The sequence below is a fragment of the Pinus tabuliformis genome, chromosome 5_1, assembly GCF_031772625.1.
Source record: "Pinus tabuliformis cultivar Carrire ecotype Pingquan chromosome 5_1, CPIR1, whole genome shotgun sequence".
Taxonomy (NCBI): Eukaryota; Viridiplantae; Streptophyta; class Pinopsida; order Pinales; family Pinaceae; genus Pinus; species Pinus tabuliformis.
Window position 1 is genome coordinate 297,530,044 of NC_142305.1, and position 18,083 is coordinate 297,548,126.

Below are 18,083 nucleotides of genomic sequence, written 5' to 3' on the forward strand. Positions count from 1 at the left end.
GAGGAGTTACTACTCCAAAGAAGAAAGTGATATTTCAAATGAAAGTAGTGAGAAATATTCATCAGAAGAATAAGAGCACAATGAATGTGTTCTTATGGCCCTTGAGTCCAAAGATGAATCAGATCTTGAGGATGGAGAAATTGATTATGAAGGTGAGCTCATTACTGCACTTGATGAGCTAAGCAAAGCTAGAAATAAAAACAAGTTGTTGAAGGAGGAAATACACAAACTAAAGGGGAATAAACCCTCTTTGGTTGATAATTCTTTGAAGATCCACTTGGATGAGCTTGAGAAATTCAAAGAAAAATTGTTGCAACAAATTGTGGTTCAACAAAATAATCTGGCCAAGTTGGAGAAAGAAAATGAACATTTGAAGCAAAATATTGGAGGAGATCCCATTGCATGCACTCATGAAGAAGAGCATGGTATGTAAAGCTATACAAACATCTACAATAGAAAGGCTTCAAAAAGGGATCCATGGGCAACAATTTATATATAAAATTTGAAGATGATCATTTTCTAATAATTGTGTGTGTGTAGATGATATTATTTTTAGGAGCGATTTGGAGAAGATGGGCCAAAATTTTGCACAAGAAATGAAAAAACAATTTGAGATGTTAATGTTGGGTGAGCTTACTTTCTTTCTTGGTTTTCAAGTTATTCAAGATGAAAAATGCATTTTTGTTTCTCAATCAAAGTATCTTAGAGAGAAATTAAAACAATTTGGCATGGAAGATTGTAAACTAGTGTGCACTCCTATGGTTACTGGTTGTAAGTTGAGTAAATATGATGAATCACCAGAAGTAAATCAGTCCATGTATCGTTCCATGATTGCCAGCTTATTGTATCTAATTGCTTCTAGACCTGATATCATGCAAGTTGTAGGATTGGTCTCAAGATTTCAAGCTAATCCCAAAGAGACTTATCTTAATGTTGTAAAGAGGATCTTCAAGTACCTTCAAGGCACTCTTGACTTTTGATTATGATATCCCAAAGGTAAACATTTCAATTTGATTAGTTTTACTGATGTCGATTGGGCTAGTAGTATTAATGACAAGAAAAGTACTTAAGGAGCAACTCACTTTTTGGGATATTGTTTGGTTTCTTGGGCAAGCAAGAAATAAAACTCCCTCTCTTTGTCCACAGTTGAATTTGAATATACAGTAGCAACCACTTGTTGTACACATATATTATGGATGAAGCAAACTCTTCATGATATCCATGTTGAGTACAAAGAGCCTCTTCCCATCATGGTAGACAACACAAGTGCAATAAGCATCTCCAATAATTTGGTTCTTAATTCCAAGACCAAGCACATACTGATCAAATATAAATTTCTAAGAGAAAAAGTGGTCAACAAAGTCGTTGGGCCTCTAGAAGGTGGTTAAAGTTGAAATTATCAAAGGGCTAGTGGAATGAGTGGCTTGATTTGGTCAACATGCCAATCTCAATAATATCTAAAGCATGTGAAAAGACTTTATGTGAGCTCCATCATCTGAAAAATTAATTGACTTAACCATCTCCATATTCTACAAATATGGTGAAGGTAGGAAGTTCATCTGGTTGGTTCTCAAGCAGTGTGAGTAAGAGAGTGTAAATGAATTACTAGTGCACAACCAGTGAGTTTAGAGTTTCAAAATTGCAGTGTTCTTTAGAGATTATTCTCTAGCAGAGTTTTAGAATTGTGTATAGAGATTGAAGATCAGTTTGGAGAGTTTGTATAGAGAGATTTTTTCTCTCATTTGGAGAGTGGATTTGTAGTTGCATGTTTGTACTTATTTGTTGCTAGTCTTGTTTATGCAACAATGTTTTCAATTCTAAATTTCATTATCTTATTGCATAATTTTTTGTACTTGGATTGGGGCTTCAAGCTAAGTGCATGTTGATTGTTTATTATAGGAGTGGGTGCTCCAAGTTGGTTGTGGCAAAAATTCTCATTTCATTCAAGGGGTGGGTGCTCGATTGCTAGTGGGTGCTAGATGATGTAATGCAAATGAGAATATTTGAAGCAATAGATAATAAGAAGAAGCAACAAAGAATTTAGTGGTTTTTTACCCTGGAGGGGGGTTTTTCCACCTAAAATCCAAGTTTCTGCATGTGATGATTGTTTTTGTTTTTCATGTGCATCATATTGATATATATTTCTGAAGTTAATTTCTGAATAAGTTTTATTTGTAGAAACATTTTTTATATTTTTGTAATACTTATTCACCCCCCTCTCAGTATTATTTTTTTCTAACATGAAAATCATCAAAAAAACTTACTTTAACTTGCTCAATAGAAGTTCACTCTTCTATTGCTTGTTCTTCAAAAAATTCATCCAAGATCTTTTCAACCCACTCATTCAAGTTAGTGTGACCACCGTTTGTGAGTTTCAAAATTAGTTGGATCTCATCTTCCTTCCATCACATTAGTAGTTTAGTCGAGGAGTTTCTTAATCTTGGTAGGGGTTGCTTCAACAAATCGTTCATGGGATTCTGTAAAAATATGTGCTCTAGACTCCACAATTGACAATTTGTTTCATCTCACATAATTCTTCAAGTAGTTATTAATGTTCGTCTACCGCCATTTTTGTATCTCTTCTAAAGTTAAATTTATGTTTGCATGTTGCAAGTGCTCCAGTCCAATACTAACAACAAACGAAACCAATGTTGTAGTGTAGAAGATGGTGTGCATTGGTTACCAATAGAAAGTAAACAAGAAATCACATGAACATACACAACATAAGAATAAGAGAAGAGACACAAAGTAGCAGAGAACCAACTAGACACTACTTGATATTATATTCCTTTGAGAATCCAATCAGAAATAGTACATTGATACATTCATATATATATATATATATATATATATATATATATATATATATATATATATATATATATATATATATATATATATATATATATATATATATTCAGTCGAGATAGTTACAACAATTTAACTGTCGAAATTGACTTAGCATATCTAACTTAGACTATCGAATTTATTGGGCTAGTCGATAAAATCGACTCGATTGGGATAGTCAACTAAGTTGACTCGACTGGACTAGTTGACTAAGTTGACTAGCCCCTCCAACAAGCCGCATTTGCAAGTTCAACTCATGAGAATTTAGAAGCAGAAAAAGTTGTAGAGAAAGAGTGTCGAACCCATTGATCTGGAAAAGAAAATAAACAAATTATGATTAAACAAATAGAAAAAGAGAAAATGTTTTTCCATTAGTCCATTCTCAAAAACATTCAAATGGGAGACATGGCAGCAAGGGAAATGAAAGAAGTTTTGGCACTACCCCACCAAAGGGGACCTCTCACCCAAAGAATAAGTAATGATAGTCCTCTCTGCGAAATGTAGGGGGTTGGGGTCTGAAAAAATAAGATCAAAAGTAAAATCTCTAGTTAGGAAGGAATGACCCTCAATCGCTCAACTACAAGAGACAAAACTGGAGGAACAAGAAATATTAGCTCAACAACTATAGTTATTGAATGGCAATGGAATAATGTCATTCAAAACTAGAGGGGCATATGGAGGTCTCTTTACACTTTGGGATCAGTCCCAGGTCCAGTTGCTCAACTCCCTCAAAATGACCATTGACTTGCAACCTCTTTCCTTGAAGTCTCCTCGAATCAAGTATTTTTTGTTCTTAATGTTTATATACCAATCCATTTTTAGGAAAAACAAGAATGTTGGGCCTCCCTTCAACACTTTGGTGACTCTGTGTACACGTATTTTAGTATTTTTGGTGGAGATTTCAGTACCGCATTACACAGTTGGGAGAAAAAAATGGGATCTCCAGTGAAAGATCCCTTCCAAAATCAAATGGAGGACTTTATTTCTCAATCCCAATTAATGGACATTAAACCTTCTAGCCTCAATACCAAGAACAATAAGAGAGTTGGCCCAAATCATATTGCTTACAGATTGTACTGCTTCATTATCTATGATGATTTTTTGCATTATAATCTCTCTAATAAATCTTCCACTATTCCCTGGAATGGCTTTGATCATTGCCCTATCACAATCAACTTGTCCCCACCACTTAATTATGGCCCTATCCCATTTAGATTCAACCCTTTATGTATTCAATACCCAGATTTTCATGATGTGGTCACTCAGTCTCAGCTCCCTTAGGTGGAGGGAAGCCCAATTCAGATCTAGGAAAGAAATATAAAATGGCCCAAAGCTTGCATCAAATCCTGGGTGAGATCCTTGTAGCCTACTAGACAAGAAGCTATTCAAGAATTGGAACAAAAAATCAATCTCCTTCTCTCGTCTATGGAAGCACAACCAGTGTCGGTTGAGATGCTAAACCAAGATAGATCCATGTTTGATATAAACCACTCCTTGTTGAAAGAAGAGGAAGAGTGTTAGAGACTTAATTCTAGGAGTGTGTGGCTCTAGGCGTGAGATAGAAATACCAATTTTTTCCACAAGTAAACTAAAAATTGGGAGAGAAAATGAAAATTAGGAAATCACAATAAATGGCACCAAGGTGGGAGACTTGCAACAAATTAAGGAGGAATTTGTGGCATACTTCAGTGATCTTTACTCTCAAATCAATCCACCCACTGAGGAATCCGAAGACTATATGCTAGCTCACATTCCACAAATAATTATAGAATGTATGCATAGACAACTCAATCTCCTTCCTAGAGAAGAATAAATTTGTAGAATTGTCTTCTCCTTTCACCCAGATAAAGTCGTGAGCCTGGATGGATTTTCTATGCACTTTTATAAACACTTCTCGGAGATAATCAAACGTGATTTTTGCAGAATGATTGGATACTCTTTGAAGCACTATTGTATTGGAGGTGGGATAAATTCATCCTTCCCCGCCCTAGTCCCAAAAGAAAATAATCCCTCCTCCTTCAATAGATTTCGTCCCATCTCCTTGTGTAACGTCTCTTCTAAAGTTCTTTCCAAAATCCTTGTTGAAAGACTTAAGATGCTTCTCCCTACTATCATATCAGGGAATCAAGGTGGCTTTGTGCAAAGGAGACAAATATTTGACAACATCATTCTCGTTTAGGAAGCCATAATCGCCAATAGATCATGAGGGGACAAGGGGATTTTCATCAAATTAGACATGGCTAATGCCTTTGACATAGTTAGGCACAACTTTATTTACAAAATATTTAGTAGGTTTGGATTTGATAACACATTGATTCAGTGGGCTTCTCTATATATTAGCTCCCCCTGGATTTCTCCTATTGTGAATGGAAAAATATCTAGAATCTTCAAAGCTTCTTGTGGTTTGCGACAAGGGTGCATGTTGTTTCCCTTCCTTTACATTCTGGTTGCAGATACTATGATTCGGCGTCTAGAATATGATGATATAAATGGCTACCTTTCAGGACTCTTCTTTACTCATAACATCAAAAGTGTCAACCATTCTCAATTTGAAGATGATACCATCCTTCTTGGGGGTGCCTCGATGGATATTGCTGGAATATTTAAATTGGTTTTGAACAACTTCTTAGTTGCTTCAGGGGTCTTAATTAAATCAACCAAGTCCCAGATCTTCATGTGGAACATTTCAGCGATGAAGAAACTTCAAAATGGGGAGGTATTTGGCTTTAGTATTGTTGATAATTGGAAAGAGTTTAAAATTTTGGGTACCCTGGTATGTCTAAAACCCCACTCTCCTCAAGGTTGTCAAAATGTTCTATCTAAGGTTAAAAAAAATTGGATCCTTGAGGAACCATATGGGTTACATTAGTTGCTCGCATCATCCTCATAAAGACAACTCTGTTTTGATTCTCAACTTTTCTAACTCCTTACTATATTATGCACATTCTTAGGAAGATGACTTGAAAGTTCCTTTGGGAAGGTAGCAAGGCCTCTTCTAAGAAATCTCATTTGGTCAACTAGGCCACCATCTATGCTCCCAGAGATCATGGGGGTATAGGGATAAGGGACCTTTCCTTGATGAACCAAGCCATGGGAACTAAAATAGGATGGAAAATCAAATACAACTCGAAAGCTTGGTGGGCCTAGGTTCTTAATGCTAAATATCTATAGCCAAGCAGTGGGAATCAAATACGTCCTCCACTATCATCGATATCTTGCTCCCCTATATGGAAACTTATCTCAACCATGTCTAGATTGATCAATAATAATATTAGTTGGAGGTCGGGAAATGGTACAATAATATGCCTTTGGGCTAACTCTATTATAAAGTGACCCCAACTTCAAGAATATGAAACTTTGGGGTTTCTCTAGAATTACTTATCTAGTCATGGGATCACTACATTACTTCAAATCTCCAAGTGGAATAGTTCATATTTATGGATAGGATGGAAACTTGAAAATATTCCCAACAATCATATTAGGCTCACATTCAATATTAAAGATAGTTTAATGGGTTATTCCCCCTTGAACCTACATGTTGAAGAATATTGGGTTCGAAGTCTCATGTTTATGTTGTTAGGGCTAGTTATGAAGATCTTCATTTCTCTGCGTAGATCCATCCTAAATCCTCTATTTGGAAAAAAATACGGTTGAATAACTCCATCCCCAAAGTTAACACCTTTGTTGGATCCTCATCCATAAGAATATTTTGACCTCTAAAAACCTCAAAAAAAGATGCATACAAGGTCCCTCAAGGTGCTCCATTTGTAACTAGTAGGAAGAATCAATTCTCCATCTATTTATTTCTTGTCCCTTCACTTCTCAAGTTTGGTATTTTTCCTTGGGCCCCTTATTTATTTGACTGAATGTGCCTATAGATCTCTTTGTCCTCATTTACAACTAGCACAGACAACACTCGAGAACTTTAGTTGGGAAACCTCTTTTCAAATGGGTATGGACCTCTCTCTTGAAGTATATCTTCTAGTAGATCTAGCTATCCAGAAACAATAATATCTTCAAAAATGTTTCCATTTCTCCTAGATCAACAACCCTTAAACCTCTCTCCTTTTGTGTGGAATACAACAAAGAAAAATTAAGAGATCATGATCCTTTTTTAGACCGATAAGGGAGCATGTGGATGGCTTTGTTCATTAATCCTTTGGGTCATCTTCCCCTCTCTACTTCTTTGCATCTCTCTGCTAGAGAGACCTTGAAACTTCACCTCTCAGATGTTTAATTTGAAGATTGAAAAAACTCGCAAAAGAATTGTATCCTCTTCTTTGATGAAACCTCAAAAAAAAAATCCAGGGGTGGCAAGAGGGGGAGGGATTCTCTTAAATCCCAAGGGAAATCAAGAAGTAAAGTATTCATGGGGACTTGACCAAAGGACAAACAATCTTATAGAAATGTACGACATCTTTCTTAGCCTCCAATTAGCTAAATATTGGGAAGTCTCCAAGATAGTGATCATAGGTAATTCCCTTATCATTATTCAACATCTTTAAAGGGGTTCTCTTCCAAAGAACAACCATCTAAGCCTCCTTCTCAACAGAATTATTAGTATCTGGTATTCATTTTCTCAAAAGGCTTATTATCGTATCTTAAGAAGTCAAAACAAGGAGGCGGGTGCACAAGAAAACCGAGCTTGTCTCCTTGAAGCAAGTCAATATGTTGGCAATGGCTTGTCGAGATGGAAAGTGATACCATGAAGATCTACAGTCATGATTTTTTCCCTCCTCTTAACATTAGGGAAATTAGATATGTGAACTATAGGAATTATCATATCAAGGTTTTTTAAATCCTCCTTATTAAGCCCCTTGACTCGTCCAATATTAGCAACCATTCGTATAGTTTTTGGCATCATGGACCTATCACCATGGCTAAGGTGATGAGTGGTGGGCGTGCAGGCCATGTGCCCATGCATCCTTCACATTTGGTGACATATGATGCCAAACATTTCTTCATTTACTCCTTCGCTCTCATACCAAGTTCTTTGAAGGTTATAAGATGGGGAGATTTAATGAATTTCATTGTTGATACGATCTCTAAGGTGTGGGAATTCTCAGTGTTGAAAATAGAAACAGGAAATGATAAAAATAGAATCCAGAATATTCCAATTTTAATTTGTCCTTGAATTAAAATTGTGAATTAAATTTGAATTTAGTCTCACCAGCAGCTTGGAAATAATTAATTAATTCATCATGGATTAATTAGTTGGAGAAATTCAAGTTAGAAGTCTTTCTGAAGCCATGCAAGAGTTATCCCTTAGATTAAGGAGATAAGCCTTAAATTAAGGAGATAAGATTGAGTTATATTTGAGTTGTAATTAGTTAGCTCAGATTACTGAGTTAAGTCCAGTTAAATTAGTTCCAAATTGTTTGAGGAACTAATTGTGAGTTATGAGTCAGTTGATGCGTGCATGCACTCAACCAATGTACTCTAGATAACTAAAGATTCCCTGATCAGAAACTCATGCATGTTTGTTCTAAGAAAGACCCAGTTGAGCTAAATGTCAAGGACAGTGTACTATCAGTTGCATGTTTTCTCCTATAAAGGAAACTCATGCATGCAGTCAAGGGAAGGTTCCTTGAGGATTGTGCAGTTTTACAGGGTGTGAGATCAGCGTGAGTGATCATTGTTACACTTGGTAACAAGAGGATCACCCAGGAGAAACTGCACAAGGAAATAAGAGGCTTGGAGGGAAAAGGAGAAGGTTTGTGAGAAGCCTTGTTTGCCTGTGAGCATCCAGCAAGATTGTACTGAGAGCTAAGGCTTTGTATAATTCAGATGTATTTCCACCTTGTATGAGAATACAGATAGTGGGGTTTTTAGCTGAGGCTTTCCCCTGAGTATTTTCTGTGTTTCATGTGTATTGATTCTTCTTCTGGTTATATGCATTCACCTCTGATTCAACTCGATCTTTAAGGTTCCGCAAGTTTGATAGTAGAAGTAGATTATAGTATTTTGCTTTGGTATATTGCATTATCGAGTTAATCTATAGTCAGATTTTCTACATAAATCTAAGAGGTAGATTTGTAGAGAATTTGCAAGAATTTCTACATGGTATCAGAGCTTGGTTTGTTGGAGCTGTGAAAAATATACAAAGAAGAGAATTCAAATTTTTAAGTTCGAGGTTGCAGGTGCAAATCGAATTCATATCATACTTTAGGTTGGTCAATGGCGTTCTATGGCTTGAGACTCGAGTATGCCTTGGATGGAAACTCAAATTACATAGCATGGAAAGATCGCATGGAGGTTGTATTAGAAGACAATGGCTTGAAGGATTTCATTAATCAAGAAAGCCGAAAGCCAGGTTCAACTAATGCACAAGAGTTGGCTAAGTGGAAGAAGTGTGTGGTGAGGGCGAGATGAATCATCCTTGAGGGAGTTCGAGACCATATTGTCTCGAGTCTCCATGGTAAGGATACTCCATATTCAATGCGGAAGACATTGAAGGACCTCTACCGAAACAGTAGCGACCAGAGGAAATTGGCGCTCAAGGATAAGCTTCGAAGAATCAAGATGGAGAACGACAATACTGTTTCCACATATCTGAACAAGCTCACAACCTGCCAAGATGAGCTTGGTAGTGTGGTAATAACTACTGTCGATGATGATATGGTGAGCCTCACTCTCCTTGGCCTTCCAAAGAGCTGGAATACCTACTAGGACTCTATGAATGGAAGGGAGAAACTACCGAATTAGGAACAACTGTGGTCGAATCTCATGCAGGAGGAGATCAAGAGGAGCACTCGAGATGGTTCTTCATCCAAGGATGATGATGAAGAAAATCTGGCCTTAGCGAGTAAGTCAAGGGAAGGGAAGGGGAAGGATTCCCATTCCAAATCGAATTCTTCTCATGGAGGGAAGAAGGTTGACAAGTCTAAAGTGAGATGCTTTAATTGTCACGAAATGGGTCATTATGCGACTAATTGCCCATCGAAGAAGTCCAAGAAGGGATTCTCGGAAGGATCTGAAGGTGAGGAATTAACCTCTCAGTTCGAGATGGAATTTACCCTCATTGCATGCATGGTGTCATCAATGATGGGTTGTGGTTGGATCTTGACAGTGGAGCCTCATTCCACATGACCGGCGATAAAATTTTATTCAGTACCTTGGAGGAGAAAGACCTTAAGATGCGCATAGAGATGGGTGACGATGAAAGGTATAGTGTTTTAGGAGTGGGCACAGTTGCTTTTCAGAGGGAGCTTGGAGCTCTTATCACCTTGACAGATGTGAAGTATGTGCCTAGACTCAAGAAGAATTTGGTATTGATCACGATGTTGGAGGACAAAGGCTACGATGTTGTCTTCAACAAGGGAAAGGCTTTCCTTAGACACATCACCACAGGATAGGTGAAACATATCGGTTCATGAGTTAAGAACCTATATGCTCTGAAGGTTCAAGATGCATGCAAAGCCTTGAGGAACAAGGAAAATGTTAAAGACTTGGTGGTTGAGAGGGAGAGTAAATTACCTCTCAACCTGTAGTCCCAGAAGAAGTCTTAGACAATTGTGGGGGAGCCACAATTGGAGAAGCTGAGAGGAGACTGAGTGGAGGCATCCACTCATGCTGAGACCTCCAGTAGGGGGAAATTTTGAGCCAAGTGGGCAGAGGGATCACATGCAGCCATACCTCCAGGTGTGAGGTGGGGCGATATGAAGTGATAGTCCCAAGAAGGCTAAAATTGGGTAGGGTCCATTGAGAGGTTTTACCTCATGGATCATACCTTGCTACGAGAGGCAAAGTACACAGTAGCGGGAGGAATCAATGGGATTGATGTAGTCAGAGATCAAAGTGACATAGGCTAGAGCAGTCAAATACTGAAGAGTGCAGAGAAGGATTAACAACAATGCAGAAAGGCTAAGCCAGCAGAAGCGCAAAGTTTTCAGTCGATAGAGGCAATAACAATCAGAGACTTTGATGACAGAGGCATCATTCTGATTCAGGTTGGATGTTTTTCCTATTTCTGGAGATTGCTATAGCAACAACGCTTGAGAGAAGTGTTGAATGCAAAACATTCCAAAGGTTCAGGATCGAGATCGAGATGAATTCCTTTCTTGTTGAGAGGGAGTTTTGAAAATAAAAACAAGAAACGATAACAATAGAATCCAGAATATTCCAATTTTAATTTTTCCTTGAATTAAATTCGAATTTAGTCTCACCAGTTGCTTGGAAATAATTAAATAATTCATTATGGATTAATTAGTTGGAGAAATTCAAGTTAGAAGTCTTTATGAATTCATGCAAGAGTTATCCCTTAAATTAAGGACATAAGCCTTAAATTAAGGAGATAAGCTTGAGTTATATTTGAGTTGTAATTAGTTAGCTCAGTTTACTGAGTTAAGTCCACTTAAATTAGTTCCAAACTGTTTGAGGAACTAGTTGTGGGTTATCAGTTAGTTGATGCATGCATGCACTCAACCAGTGTACTCCAAATAACTGAAGATTCCCTCATCAGAAACTCATGCATTTCTGTTCTGAGAAAGACCCAGTTGAGCTAAATGTCAAGGGCAATGTACTATCAGTTGCATGTTTTCTCCTATAAAGGAAACGCATGCATGCAGTCAAGGGAAGGTTCCTTGAGGATTGCGCAGTTTTACAGGGTGTGAGATCAGTGTGAGTGATCATTGTTACACTTGGTAACAGGAGGATCACCCAGGAGAAACTGCGCAAGGAAATAAGAGGCTTGGAGGGCAAAGGAGAAGGTTTGTGAGAAGCCTTGTTTGCCTATGAGCATCCAGCAAGATTGTACTGAGAGTTGGCTAGCTGTGAGAGCTAAGGCTTTGTATAATTCTGATGTATTTCCACCTTGTATGATAATACAAATAGTGGGGTTTTTAGCTGAGGCTTTCCCCTGAGTATTTTCTGTGTTTCATGTGTATTGATTCTTCTTCTGGTTATATGTGTTCACCTCTGATTCAGCTCGATCTTTAAGCTTCCGCAAGTTTGATAGTAGAAGTAGATTATAGTATTTTGCTTTGGTATATTGCATCATCGAGTTAATCTACAGTCATATTTTATACATAGATCTAAGAGGTAGAATTGTAGAGAATTTGCAAGAATTTCTACACCGGGGACCTAAGGTTGTATTCATGGTCGGTGCTAAAATTACAATAATGCAAGTATCAAGTTGTTGTTATTTGTTTGTGGACCAAAACAATCTTCCTGGTGGTCGGTGGGTTCTTCACATTCATGTAGACTTCAAAGGTGAATAGAATTACTTCAGACACATGAGCCTCCTGCTCTGTGTCAAGATTACAGTCATGTTAGGAACATTTAAATAAAAATTATGGGAATTCTCTTGTCCAATATAGACTTGGTTGTCATCTTTAGCATGGAAATAAGTTGGGAATGCTTTCTTTCTAGCATGTTAGTGGTTTTTCTAGAAGCAAAAGCGGTCAATTCTAAAGTTTTCAAGCAAGTTCAATAGTTCTCTCAAAATAATTCAGGGCTCCTCTACCACACTATGTGCTTCCTGCTTTCTCTCTGGACAGAGACAAGCCTGACTTGGGGACATCGATGATGGAGAAGCTACAAGCAATTTTGGGTTCACGAGTTTTTAGAAGGTACCTTTCACCTATTTAGATTTCAATTCCACTGTTGCCTTTTGTTTAGTGCCACTTCGTTCAATTTTTTGGGCGGTTTCCTTCTCTTCTTCTTATCTAAAGCTCTCATTGTGCCTTAGATATCTTAGCCATCCCTTTGTGCTAGTTGTTCCTACGAGGACAACCTCCCCTTCCCCATTTGATCCTCTTGTTTTGTGCACCCCCCTCCATTATTCATTCCCTTTAAGCCCAATATTTTGGCCCTTTTGTCACCCCGCGCCTTTGATTTCTTGTTCCTCCTCCTACTTCCTGATCCTTATGGAGAACTGGGGCTATATTCTTGTTGTCACATGTTGCACCAACACTTGTAACTCTTGTCCTCGGGCCCTGTCTATTGTCAAATCGAGAGTTGTAACCTTCAAAGGAAAATCCATCAACATTCAAATACTATTCTCCTATTGGTTGAAGAAATGCAAAAGCTCCAAGTGAAAGTGAACCAACAAGAAGATGAGAACAACGCAAATCAATGTCAACTTGCTAAATTTCATTCTCAGAGAAATGCAAATGAACAACACAACACGACCAACAACTCTTTCGATTTCCCATCAGATAAGATGTTAATTGATCCTCCTCCATGACTTATGATCACATTTTGTAAAGTTGTTTTTTTGTCTAGACAGTTTTATCGTGCCTACATTTGTAAAGTGGTTACAAAAATGTTTGTAGTTGGTAGCCTCCTAGATGTAATTTTTTTGTTTCCTTTTCTATTATCCTTTAAAAAACATGCATCTTGGAACAAATTGTAAGCATTTCCCAAATATTTTGTGGTGAACGAGCACAAATTTAATACCAAATCTATTCATTTAAAAAAAAATTTATAAAAAACTAATTAAATATCATTTTTTTTCAAATATATTTATTATTATATATATTTATATTTCAATTATATTACATTATTATAATATTTACACATAACTTTATTTATTTTACTATAAAATAAAATAAGGCTTATTATAAATAATTTGAATAATAGCCCATCCTCTTACATAGATTGTGAAATATAAACACCTCTTAATATAATAACACATATACTCATAAAGTAAAATCATTATGAGATGGAATAAATATCATTTATTTATTACGAACACAAACTGAAGGTTATCATTATGAGATTTTAAAAGTTAAAGGAGACACAACATCTGTAACATTTATTTAATTTGTACAAAATATTTGACCACTAAGACATTTAGATGTTTCAATGGCATGTAAAATGAGATTTATACGTGGCCATCATGAAATTTTAGAAGCTCAAAAGATATAGTATCATTATATTGAAGTAACAATTATTTACTTTGGAGAATAGTATCATAAAACAATGTCTCACTCCCATGTGAATTGAGATTTCAATATAGGAGTGAAAGGATAAGTAAGTAAGTTATATATGTATATATAATTTGAAATTAATTTTTTTAATAAATATGTAGTATAATTTTTAATTTAGTTTTAAAGATTTTATAGGTAAATTAAAAAGATTTATATATTAAAAATTAGATATGATTTATATCAAACTAAAAATTAAAAAATAAAAATTAGAAAATTTAGATTATGTTTGTATAATAAGAATTTGCAATAAAAAAATATGATTAATTTGGTTCTTTTGGTATTTTTAGTATTATCTCTTTATATTTATGGAGTTATTAAATAAAATGTTTAGTATATGATATAGCAATGATAATTTAATCATGGATGATTATTGAATAGTTGAGGTTTATTTTTTAATTCAATTTTACTTTGTTTGATTATTACTCAATGGATAAAATTGGGAAATGATCTCTTAATTATCTTTTACCTCCTTTGTTTAATTAACATTCAAAAGATTAATCTCTTTATTATAGAGCTCTAATCTAAGCACACATAAAACATTTCTTTTGGAAAAAGTCCCTTCTCTTCCTAGTTAGTGTAGTTCTCTTTGTGGGAGAGATTAGGTTAATGTAAAGTAGAGAACTTTTAATTCAATGGATCCTTATTGAATCATTACCTAGCTTTAATGCAAGGCTTACGAGCCATATGATCATATAATAAGTACAACAATAAAATTCCTTAATTGTTCTTTTCTGATATAACACTCCTTAGCATATTTTTTTTCTATTTATATATGTAATCATAAGAATATGAGAATTGTTGTATGTAGGATTGACTATATCTTATTGAGCCAAGAGGCTTATTCTACAACCCAGTATGACATGTAACATTGTTCATCCGTCATCAAAGTTGAAATTTTGCTCATGTCTGCCAAAATAAAATAAAAAAATAAAAAATTATACAAAACATTTAAATAATGCCTGCTCATAAAAAAAATTGCAAGTGAAGAAATTGGATCCCTCTCGGCTCATGTTAGATCCATATTTAAGATGGATCTATGCTGATGTATCTAAACAACTCTAGATAGAATGTCTGGTCTAAATCAAACTTATTTCTGATATAGGTAGCATCACTACCAATTGCTTAGTCAAATTATATCTTTTCTACATCCTTTAGAGATGAATAAATCCATCCACTGCGTTATTTCATATACCGATGTGCCTTGCAATGAAACCCATAAGAAAAAAAATTAAAATTAATTACTCTATCGAGAATTATGTCCATTCATTCTTACTTGAACCACCTTTACTTATTATTAAACCTTTGACCCAAGCTAAAATTGATACTTTGCAAGATAGCTAAAAGGAAAAAAAAATGAGTATTTTTTCTTTCAACTCATTTATGTTGATGATTATTTTTTCTCCTTCATCTTTAGAATCCATCAATAATAAATGCAACTATAGTTTAGATTATAACAAAAATTGAAAATGCAAATCATTAAAGAATTGGGTGCTATAAATTTATTCAAATTTATAACATGGTTTTTAATTTTAATTATGAAAAAAATATATAAATAAATTAAAAGAAGTTTATTAAATAGATAAGTCATAAAAAAATAGATTTATTTAAAAAAAAAAAGAAAAGAAAACAATTTAAAGTCATATAAAATTCATTCAATATTAAAAAGAATAAGTTGTTTCATATGATCCACATTACTTTAAAAGTCATTATTGTATAGTTGAAAAGAATAAAGAATAAGTTGTTTCATATGGCCAAGATTACTTAAAAAGTCATTATTGTATGGTTGAAGCATTATAGAACTAGCAATTGTCCTAAAAGATACAAAGAGAGGCCAATAGACTTATGAAGTTGGAATTGTTGAATTTCTATGACTAATTAAAAAGTACAAGTATTTTTCAAAAAAAAATATTAAAAATTGAAAATAATGAATATTGGAAACCAAATAACATCTACAGTCTAAATTATTATTATTATTATTATTATTATTATTATTATTATATATTAATTAAAATCTCAATTGTACTGTCAATTTGGGTATTGGTTAACTTTTACACAAACACATGCTTCCACAATTGTAACTCTTCTCCAACATTGATTCATATTCTTCGTGAAATCTGCCACATTAGTGCAGTGCAATAAGAAATATTGTAAAGAAAGGTTGAGGGAGGAATAGTCCGAGAGCATATGCCAGATACAACCTACAACCACCAATTGCATATGAATAGTCTGAGAACATATGCCAGAAAGCCAAGACCTGGACATTATAAATGATCAATTCTTCAAACATCAGAAACTATAGCCCATAACTTGACAAAAATCCAGAATGCCTAGAATGTTGAAATTGCCAACAAAACTTCCTAATAGTTGAGATAAATAATTTTCAGTTTGCATGCTTCTACCTATGTATTTACAATATCCTCATAACCAATATTTATATCTACAACCAGAACCTGTCAATCACCAAAAAACCTTAGTTGGGGGTAGGTATTCTTAACCTTATTATGTATAATCAACAAACATGAATAATATTCAGTGACAGCTTGTCAATCTTATATATTTACACGTACTTGTATTCTAACCTGAGAAATCGCCACCAATTGTTCATCTTTTGTTCGTGCCATAGAATGCAGTGGCTTGTCCAACAAATTTACTGGAGCATCGTAGTCATAATCTTTTCCATACTGCACTTTGGAATCTCATTGATCATCAGAAACTATGCAAATAGATTTTATTCATCCTAACATTAATGTAAGCCAAAATACTTTACACCAAAAGATATTATTCAACAACATACTTCAGAACGAAGGTATGGCACGGACAGAGCTGAAAATACAAAGCCATCTATGATGTAATAAGATGGAGGCTTCCCCTTAATATTTGCAGGGACTAGGCGTTTGTGAGTAGAAAGCTCGATATCAAATTCATGATACTCAGAATCACATAGAATTTTGACTCTGGCATGCTCTCCTGTGTACTTCTTTGAAACAAGGTAGCTAAAACCTATGCGCTCACTAGGCCTGAAAGGAACTAAAATGATTAAGTTTTACAAAAAACACATCACTAGACATTTGTGTGGAAATATGACATGCACCAAAATTGAAACACACGTGATGGAACACCTACATGAAATGTATAAGATGGAAAATAACCACAAGTGGTAGAGTAAACAGGATGATATAAAAAGAGAGATTTTCTTACCAGTTCCATCATTAGCAATATCAATTCCATCAAAACTAAGAAGAATATCTGACGATGTCAAGAATTTCGCTGCTGGAGCTGTTGGTTCTACCCTTCTTACACGAACACCTTTCTGGTTAGACATCATTCCCATTGCAATACGCAAATCAGGATTCTCCATTTTCTGCCATTCTATTCCAAGAATGGGAAATCCTGCAATTAAAAATCCTAATAAGAAAAAGGCACAACGTATTATAATTGCATTACTCAAAATAAGGATATAATTATGCTAGCCATCGTGTTACATGAAATAATGGAAAACAACCAATAATAGCATAGAAATAAGGAGAACAATTGAGAAAGGGCAATAATGCAAACTGTTGCTTACGTGGGTGAAAGTAAAGGATAAGAATATCATTCCAAAACTATGAAAGAAATCAGCAAGCATGCAACAACATATGAACCTTGTTTGAATGTGTGGTAAAATTGTTGCTTGTTGAAATTTGGTACCGGAGGACAGGTGGTTCCCTTAGGCTTTGATCTTTGGCCTAGGGAAAAGTGTCCAAAAGAATTTAATTTTTCTCCTAAAGGGACTTTATAATTTTATAAAGTTAAATCTAATTTAAAAGTGACTTTAAGTGATAAAGTTACTAAGTCTAATTTTAAAGTGACTTTTATAAAGTCAATGAAAAATTAGAAAGGAAAAGTGACTTTGGAAATAAATGACTAAGTGGGTCTTTATTAAAGTGGGATGAATTAAAAAATAAAAGGTGAGATTTAAATGAGCATTTAATCTCAACCATTGATCTAAATCTATTTCAGCCATTGGATTTAGAGATCACCCAAAAGTCACTTGGATCACCGAAAAGTCACTTGGAGTTATATTAAGAGAGGAAAAGATCACATTCGATTCAATTCTTTCATGAGCAGATTGAGAGAAGGAGAGCAAGAGAGCAAGGGAGATTTCTGGGCGGTGTAACAGCAGCGGAGTATCAGCAGCGGTGTAACAGCAGCGGAGTATCAGCAGTGGTGTAACAGCAGCGGTGTAACAGCAGCGGAGTATCAGCAGTGGTGTAACAGCAGCGGAGTATCAGCAAGGCTGAGATAAGTTGTAAAAGTCTGTTTGCT

General features: G+C 35.2%; 1 pseudogene; it reads right to left on the reverse strand.

Moving 5' to 3' along the window:
* Nucleotides 1-16,177: 16,177 nt before the first annotated feature.
* The window catches only part of LOC149164524 (protease Do-like 9), a 41,512-nt pseudogene continuing 39,606 nt past the window's right edge, over nucleotides 16,178-18,083 (reverse strand).